The following is a 10,084-nucleotide window of genomic DNA, read 5'->3' on the forward strand; positions in this document are numbered from 1 at the left end:
AGATGCATACTGACTTGATTAAAGGGCGCATATTATCTGATGCGTTGTTAACACATATCATAATAACAGATGCACTATTATTAAAAGGTGCTATTAAAGGGTGCATGTTGCGCAAGATACAGTGCATCTCATAATAGACTAGATTAATTAAATGACCTATTATATTGATATATTGATTAAAGGGTGCGTATCAGATTATTATCCACCCATTCGCTGGCTGCACTGGCTGTGCATATTCATCTCCCATATAATTATTGCTTTAATGACATGCAGTTATATATATGTATTCTAACAGTAAGGTTGATCCTTTCTTCATTGATATTTCATAAAGAACAAGTTGTCATTGCTTAGAAAGAGAAAGAAGAGAGAAATCGCTTTACAGTTCTTCTGACAGTTTGCGAATAACGTTTCAAGTATTGTTCTACAGTTTACTATGGACAAAGGTATGTAATATGTTGATTGATTTACACGTGGAGACTATGATTTCTAAGGTCTTTGATTTTCTTTTAATGATTCTTAATTCTGCTGTTTAAACTTTAAAGATGATTAGTTGTACTTATGATAATAATTGTGTGTAAGTAGTTGAGTACGATAATGTCTACTTACATGTGGTATCAGAGCTTTCGATTTTGGATTTCATAATCTCTCGATTAAGTTATTTGTCTTATGAATTTTTTTATTATTATTATTTTCTTTTAAATAATTTGTGATTGAAATTTGCAGTAACTTTTAATTATGACGGTATTGCTAGACACCAAAGTGTCCTTACCCTAAAGAAATCAAAGTATGATATTTTATATAAACCGTAGACTAAAATTAATTGATCATTTATTAAGATTATATGATATTAAAATCTGTCATATACTAAATTTAACGGTTTAATTAATTAGTAGATTATAAGATTTTTGAATTGCCCAAAGGTTGATTACATTCTCATAATTTACACAACTTAAGTTGATAATTTACGTTATTCCTCAATTGTTGGTTACCCAAAGGCAACAGTATGTATTGAAACAATAAAATTGTCATATTAAAGTATTTTCTAGTAAAATATTATGTTTAATATATCTTAATAAATCTCAAAGGATAATTAGAATATATATTAATTAAGTTATTGCTTCAAAAATCTGAATTTAAAAATCTGAAGTTAAAAATTATTGTATTATGTCTCCTATCTTTTTATCTTCTCTTTGAGTTAAGTTATATATATATTATATGTATTTTTAATTTAAAGATTTAAGTTTATAAAATTTTGAAATCATTTAAAGATGGAAAAATCAAAGTATAATATATTATGTTTTCTTATTTTCTTTTCATTTATTGCAAATTTCAGAAAATTTATTTCTTCTTAATTTTCCTTATGATCTTCTCTTTCCATAATTTATTTATTTATTTTGTTCTTATCTTCTCTATTAAAATTACAGTTAATGTACCTGTATCATACAATCGCATGCATCATCTGTGACGGTCTTTAATGGTCTTAACTTTGCTGAATGGAATGAACAAGTCCAATTTCACTTAGGTGCACAAGACTTGGACATAGCACTATTACTGATAAGCCCAATGCTATAACTGATGAAAGCAGCGAGGAAGATAAGGCCTTTATGGCTGACTGGGAACATTCTAACAGGTTATGCCTTATGTTTTTGTGAATGACGGTTGATGGAAACATTAAGGTTGCTCTTCCGGACACGGATAACGCTCAAGAGTTTCTAGCAAATGTCAAGGCACACTCACAGACAGCCGATAAGTCGCTTGCCGGTGCGCTTATGGCAAAACTTACCACTATGAAGTATGATGGTAGTCGCACTATGCATGCACATATCGTAGAAATGACATCTCTCTCCGCAAAACTTGAGAGTTTGGGAATGACAGTTGTCGAAGGGTTTCTAGTTCAATTTATTTTGAACTCTCTGCCGAATGATGTTTATAGTTCGTTCCAAATTAATTATAAAGCTCAAGAAAAGAAATGGAACATAAATGAATTGACTAGTAAACTTATTCAGGAAGAGGCAAGGCTTAAGGATATGAAACCTAACACTGTTCATTTTTCAAAGTGTCACACCCCCGGACAACCCGCCGCGCATTTATGCGCTAGGCGTTAAGCACATCACATACATCATCAATAAAAACATTCAACAAGCCACTTTATTTAAAAATAAATGGAGTTCACAAACAAACAGAAAAGGGACAATATGTCAGACATGGCTAGTCAAACAGTCACTGCCATGTCCACACAACATATTGTTCATACAAATATAAAATAAACAGAGAGTGGCTATCTTAACAACTTCCGCTAATTTCCTCACCCGCGGCCTTCCTCCATGCTTTCTTCTTCGTTTCCTGGAACCCACATAACAGGTGGTACGGTGAGAGATCGAACTAACTCTCAGTGCGAGATTTAGTTCCAGCCCGGTGCTTTTACAAATCAATGCATTTAATTCCCCAAATAACATAAAAAGAAGGTTTTTGAATTTTTCCCCATGTCCCTATCAATTCGGATATGCAAATCACTTTAAAATAACCAGTTTTTATTCCCGCCCCTTTTTAACTCATTTCAAAAGGTTTTAAAATTCCACACTCTGGGAATCCATGCCCGTACATGAAAACCCGGCGAATCGCCACGCAAGGACGACCCGATTATCACACTCTAGATGGGCCATTTCGGGGACCCATCCGGCGAACCGCCGCGAATTTGGCGACCCGTTCTGTTCTGTTCTGTTCTGTTCTGTTCTGTTCTGTCCTGTTCACACACTGGGCTGCCACACATGGACAGCCCGCTTTTCAAACACACATGCAGAGCCGCCTCACACGGACGGCCCCAATTTAAAACGATTCATTCAAGTTCCCCATTCTCAACTTCACAATTCAATTCCTATCAATTCAATTTCATGCATCAAGAGTTCCTATCATGCAATTCTACACAAATTCAAACGATTGTTCGACATTCACAACATGCAGTTTATCCACCAGATTAAGAAAAATGACTACTTACCTCAATCCATGCATTTTTTTTGTATTATTTGTAAAAAGACCAGGAACCCGCACCTGTATTTTCAGTGCCTTCGTTTGAGCGGTTGTCAGGATCTCGCGTATTCTCAGCGTCTCCTAAATTCACGCGGTTTGCTCCTAAGTTTTAAACGCTTAATTAACTTCTTATTTCTTTTTAAATCCAAATAATTTATACATAATTAAAACCCTCAATTCAGTTTCCCCCACAATTCAATTTGGTATTATTAAATTGGTATTAACCTTGACCCTCGTACTAATTTGATTGACTTTAAAGAGGGAAGGGGTTCGGTTCGGATATTGGGTTATTGGGTTTAGGTTTTGGTTTCCCTAGAAAATTTTGGTTCATAGGATCACACTCTAGGGTTAATGGGTTTCGGGTCTAGGGTTAATGGGTTCGGGTCTAGGGTTAATGGGTTCGGGTCTAGGGTTAATGGGTTCGGGTCTAGGGTTTGGGTTCGGGTCTAGGGTTTGGGTTCGGGTCTAGGGCTGTGGTTCGGCCAGCAGGGGTCCGGCTAGGGTAGTGGCCGGCGGCAGCGGCAAGGGGAAGAAGAGAGAGAGGGAGGGGTTCGGCTAGGGGGCTGTCGGCCTAGGGGGCTGGCGGCCTTGGGGTTGCTCAGGTCAGCGGCCAAGGGTGGGGCTCGGGTCAGCGGGTCAGCAGCCAAGGGAGAGAAGGGGGGCGGCGGCACAAGGGAGAACAAGAGAGAGGGAGGGCCGGCGACATCCAAAAAGAGATGGGGGGGGGCGGCCAAGAAGAGAGAAAGAGAAAGAGAAAGACTTACAGGAATAATTGAAAAGGAAACAATTGGGAATGAGAAGAGAGGAGAGACTTTGGTTGGTTATATTATTGGATGTGGGCTAAACTTAGGATTGCATATTTCTAATTTGGGCTTACTAATTGGGCTAAGAAATGCATAATTAAAATTTATATGCAGAATTTAGATATAACTTTCATGTAAATTAATAAAACGTTTTGCTATTTATTTTCTGAACTATATATATTATTCTTATTTTTATTTTGATTCAAATTGGATTCTAAATTTAAAATATACCCGAATTCAGAAGCGTTACACAAAGTTAGAAGTTGGGTCGGGTTCTAATGCTAAACCAGGGAAAGCTAAGACCAAAAAGAAGGGAAAAGCCTTTCAGGTGTCTTCTAATGCAAAATTCAAGAAAGAAGGGAACAAGCAAAAGTGCCATTTTTGTCGTAACATGGGTCATTTTCAGAAGGATTGTCTGAAAAGGAAGGTTTGGTTCGAAAAGAAAGGTATGAATCATATTTTTGTTAGTTTTGAGTCAAATTTTATTGATGTTCCTAATAATACTTGGTGGATTGACTCGGGCTCTACAACTCATATTTCAAACAATTTATAGGGATTTCGTACAATTCAAACCACAAGCCAAAGTCGGCAAAGTGAAAGATATGTAATTATGGGCAATAAAGACAAGGTGCCAGTGGAAGGTGTCGGTACATACCGACTTATATTAGGTTTTGGCAATATTGTCGATTTGTATGATACACTATATGTATCTTTGTTTTCTTGCAACTTATTATCTGTATCTAAGTTGGATGATTGTGGCTATGTATTTAAATTTGGATCTAAATGCTTTAGTTTATATAAAAATAATTGCATGATTGGTTGTGGCAATTTGATTGATGGATTGTATAAATTAGAGTTAGATAATTCTTATGTAGAATCTCTGATTATCGTAAACAATACTATTGGAATGAAAAGAAATATGAATGATGAAAAGTCGACGTACTTGTGGCACAAAAGATTGGGTCATATATCCAAAGAAAGAATGCAACATTTAGTGAAGTCCGAAGTTCTTCCAAACTTGGATTTTACCGACTTAGGTGCATGTATCGACTGTATAAAAGGCAAACAGATGAAACATACTAAGAAATGTGCCACTCGTAGCTCTCAACTTCTAGAAATAATTCACACGGATATTTATGGACCATTTGACGTTCCCTCTTTTAATAAAGAAAAATATTTCATCACCTTCATCGATGATTTTTCACATTATGGGTTTGTTTATCTTCTAAATGAGAAATCATAATCTATTGATACACTTGAGGTGTTTATAAATGAGGTTGAAAGACAGTTAGAAAAACAAGTGAAAATCATTTGATCTGATCGCGGTGGAGAATTTTATGGTAGATATGACGAGTCAGGACAAAATCCTGGACCCTTTGCTAAATTATAAGAAAAGCGTGGTAAATGTGCACAATACACTATGCTCGGTACACCACAACAAAATGGTGTTGCTGAACGTCGTAACAAAACACTTATGGACATGGTTTGGAGTATGCTCAGTCACTCAACTGTGCCTAAATCTTTGTGGATGTATGCACTTAAGACCGCCATGTATTTACTAAACCGGGTTCCTAGTAAGGCAGTAGAAAGGACTCCTTTTGAAATGTGGACGGGATGGAAACCTAGTTTGCATCATATACATGTATGGGGTTGTCATGTGGAGGTTCGTTTGTATAACACATATGAAAAGAAATTGGATTTCAGAAATGTTAGTGGATTCTTTATTGGATATCCAGAGAAATCCAAAGGGTTCATATTTTACTATCTGAATCATAGCACGAGAATTGTTGAATCCGAAAATGCACGTTTCATCGAGAATGCTGAAGTCAGTACAATAATTTCTGATCAGTGTAATTCTGATCTTCAGAAAATTACAAAACAAGTTACTGTTCCTTTGTCTGCTGTTTCGAAAGTAGTTGTTCTGACTGTTGTTTTGAAAGTAATTCTTCTGACTGTTCCAGAACAACCAACTGCTACTGAGGACATTCCGATTGATAACATCGTTGTTGATGATGTAGTTGAACCAAATGATATACCATTAAGAAGGTCTACCCGTGAATGGAGATCGGCTATATCTGACGATTATTTAGTTTATCTACAATAATCTGAAATTGATTCTGCAATTGATGATCCAGTTTCATACAAGAAAGCTATTGAATGTGAAGAATCCGATAAATGGATTGATGCCATGAAAGACGAGTTAAAATCAATGGAACAAAAACAAGTCTGGGATCTCGTCAAATTGCCTCACGATTCCAAGCGAGTTGGATGTAAATGGATCTTTAAGATCAAACGTGACTCAAAAGGCAAAATCGAACGAAATAAAGCTAGACTGGTTGCCAAAGATTTCACTCAAAAAGACAGCATTGATTATAAAGAGATATTTTCGCCCGTCTCTAAGAAAGATTCTTTGTGTATCATCATGGCTTTAGCGGCTCATTACGATCTTGAGTTATACCAAATGGACGTAAAAACTGCTTTTCTGAACGGAGAACTCGAAGAGTACATGGATCAGCCCGAGGGCTTTTTAATTGGAGGAAAGGATATGGTTTGCAAATTGAAAAGGTCGATATATGGGCTGAAACAAGCATCATGACAATGGTATCTCAAGTTCAATTATGTAATTACTTCTTTTGGTTTTAAGGAAAACATTGTTGATCGTTGTATATACTTAAAGGTTAGTGGGAGTAAGATAATGTTTCTAGTTATATATGTTGATGATATTTTACTTGCGACTAATGATCTTAGTATGATGAAAAACACCAATAATTTTCTCTCAAAGAATTTTGAAATGAAAGATATGGGCGAGGCGAACTATGTGATAGGAATAGAAATATTTCATGATCGATCACAAGGTTTGTAAGGAAATATGATTATGGGGCCTAAGATAAAACATTAATGGGTTGTTTTAATAACGTGATTTCTGTGGTCTGATAAATAAAAGGTGGGCTAATTAAAGGGCTTAATTAAAGATGTGTTGTTAACAGATGCATACTGACTTGATTAAAGGGCGCATATTATCTGATGCGTTGTTAACACATATCATACTAACAGATGCACTATTATTAAAATGTGCTATTAAAGGGTGCATGTTACGCAAGATACAGTGAATCTCATAATAGACTAGATTAATTAAATGGCATGTTATATTGATAGATTGATTAAAGGGTGTGTATCAGATTATTATCCACCCATTCACTGTTTGCACTGGTTGTGCATATTCATCTCTCCTATAATTATTGCTTTAATGACATGCATTTATATATATGTATTCTAACAGTAAGGTTGATCATTTTTTCATCGATATTTCATAAAGAACAAGTTGTCATTGCTTAGAAAGAGAAAGAAGAGAGAAATCGCTTTACAGTTCTTCTGACGGTTTGCGAAGAACATTTCAAGTATTGTTCTACAGTTTACTATGGACAAAGGTATGTAATATGTTGATTGATTTACACGTGGAGACTATGATTTATAAGGTCTTTGATTTTCTTTTAATGATTCTTAATTCTGCTGTTTAAACTTTAAAGATGATTAGTTGTACTTATGATAATAATTGTGTGTAAGTAGTTGAGCACCAAAACGTCTACTTACAGTGTTACCGGTATCTATTTCTTTGAGGGCCTATTCGGCTGTCACTGTGCCGGTGGGAAAAAAAATTCACTCAAAGTGAATTTTTTTTCCCATACGCACAATATTTCACCTATTCAAATTGGACTCGAGCCTAATCCCATTCCTGTTCTCGCTTGGCAGCCGAACATGCCCTGATTTTTTTCTTTCAAGGTGTAAAGTCTAACCTAGAGTCGAATGAGAAAGACATTATTTCCTCTAAATTAGCTTGATAAGATCGAAATTGATTACAGCTTGGAATTCCTGAATTTGAGCAGTTTTTTCATGATTCTATATGGATCTTGAGATGTTGAACTCTTGGAACTTTCTTGCATAGAGAAGATTGAATGAGTTTAAAAAAAAATAACAAGAGACTAAATCAATCTCGGATTGTAAGGTTTGATTAATTTTGATTTTTGCACGGAAAGAAAAGAATATAAGAGAGAATCGAAAGAGATGTTGAAGAAACAGAGGAGTTTTACGAAGCAAAAAAAATCTATTTAAAACCAATTTCTTTTTGTTGGACAGCTCAATGGTCTATATCGAAAACCGTACAATTAACCAGTTTTTGACCAGTCTATTAAGTGAATCAAACCGGAGAGTTGTCCGGATCCGATTTTAATAACACTGATTTCAAGAAGCAATAAAAAGAAGAATGCAGGGACAATTTCTTCTAAGCTCGGGTACCAGCTGGTACTTTATGAAGAAGCACAGCTCTAGATGGAGTGATCTGGCCCAGTTGCCTTTTTTTTGATATAGATATTAATATTCTCAGCCTTTTGTTATGGCTTACTTTCAGCCCCATGTGGTGGTTTAGAATAAATGTTGACTTAGTTTCTATTGATGCTTTATGTGGAATAGCATGGTTGCTATATTTTGCATTTTTTTGTGGTTGGCAATAGGTTCTAAACAATTATTGGGTGTAAGTTAACTTTTCTACTATAGAAAGGGCTTAGGCCTCTCTTATCAAAAAAAAAAAGCAATAAAAAGAAGAATTCTAACTTACATCACTACAAAATAGCATGTCTTAGATTTAGGGGTGAAAACGGAGCTGAATTATCCGGTAGATATCCGTTTTGTATCTGCATATAATTCGAATTCGGATTAAACGAATTCGGATAATTTTTGAATATTCATAGAAGATCTGGATTCAGATATAGAGTTCTAAACGAAGCAGATATCCGGACCATCCGAAACCTAATAGTTTGGCCGGACCAATAGTAAAATACGGTTCTACTGATTAAAACCCATTATTTGAGTTCAAATCTAAAAAATTTCAAACCCATTATCTAGATTCGGACCTTGAAATAACCTCCAGACCCATTATTTGAGTCCGAAAGTACAGGTAACTACTACAGCTTCCCTTTTTTTTTTTATAGGAGTTTGAGGGCTTGGAATTATTTGTTTGATTATTGTGGAATATATGCTCCGCTCAAAAGAATTCACATGTAGGCTTATAGCCCATTTACATGTGCAGCCCATTTACGGGCTATTGGCCCAAATGTGATTTTAATACACTAACGTGGGATGAAATAGCCTAATGTGACAGGTTTTTTTAATAATACGCTAAACCTAATATAATTTTAATAGGTTAGAAATTTAAATTATATGTTAATAAGCTTCTAATATATTTGATATAGATGACTCAAATGTTTAATATATTAATTCATATATCTTATTTATCCGACCATTATTCGTTTTATATATGTATTCGAATCCATATCCATAGACTATCTATTCCGTATCTGTATCCGTTTAAGACAGATTTAATTTTGAATTTTGATATCCGTTTACTAATTTGTATCTGTATTCGTATCCGCTTATTAGTTATTATTCGACGGATGCAGATATGATATCAGCATTATCCGCTCCGTGTCTGCTCCGTTTTCACCCCCGCTCAGATTACGTACATAATATGAAGTACAAAGAATATCCCTCAAAAACTTCCAAATTACGTACTTTCCTCTCTAAAGTTTGAAATTACGTATTCCCCCTCTAAACTTAAAAAACTCACAAATTTACCCATTTTATTGTATTTTATATTAAAACTCATTCTAAAAATCTTAAAATACCCATTTTACCCTTTATTAAAAGCATATAAAGCCCATCAAACTCAAATTTAAATCTAAAAGGTTCTTTTACCGTTTGATCCGTGTGCATCGCATTAAGATCTGTGCATAATGCTTCAATTTCGTGCTGATCTAGCATGCACGGATCTTAAAGCAATATTGATTGGTGCGCATTGCATTAAGATCTGTGCACGTCACATCAATATACGTGTGTGTTCACATCAAGATTCGTGCTGATCTTGCCCATGCATATTTAAAAGCAGTTTGGACGGTAGAAAAATTGTTTAGATTTAATTTTGAGTTTGATGGGCTTTATATGCTTTTAATAAAAGAGTAAAATGAGTATTTTATAAATTTAGAATGAGTTTTAATATAAAAGACAATAAAATAAATAAATTTGTGAGTATTTGAAGTTTAGAGAGAAAAATATGCAATTTTGAAGTTTTTGAGGGGTATACATGAAATTCCCCCTTTTTATTCACAAAGTACCTACTACCCACTACCTACTACCTAGTAACTAACTATCCGCAACTACTCGCTACACATATGATTCACCAGAGTCGGTATAGAAGACGCAGC

General features: G+C 35.0%; 1 long non-coding RNA gene across 1 annotated transcript; it reads left to right on the forward strand.

The window, feature by feature from the left end:
• Nucleotides 1–291: 291 nt before the first annotated feature.
• On the forward strand, nucleotides 292–4,772 carry LOC144558453 (uncharacterized). The gene is made up of 3 exons (XR_013512918.1): nucleotides 292–443; nucleotides 4,091–4,276; nucleotides 4,384–4,772. It is a non-coding gene; the product is annotated as an uncharacterized LOC144558453 (long non-coding RNA).
• The last annotated feature ends 5,312 nt before the right edge of the window (nucleotides 4,773–10,084 follow it).

This window comes from Carex rostrata, chromosome 8 (genome assembly GCF_964058835.1).
Source record: "Carex rostrata chromosome 8, lpCarRost1.2, whole genome shotgun sequence".
Classification (NCBI taxonomy): Eukaryota; Viridiplantae; Streptophyta; class Magnoliopsida; order Poales; family Cyperaceae; genus Carex; species Carex rostrata.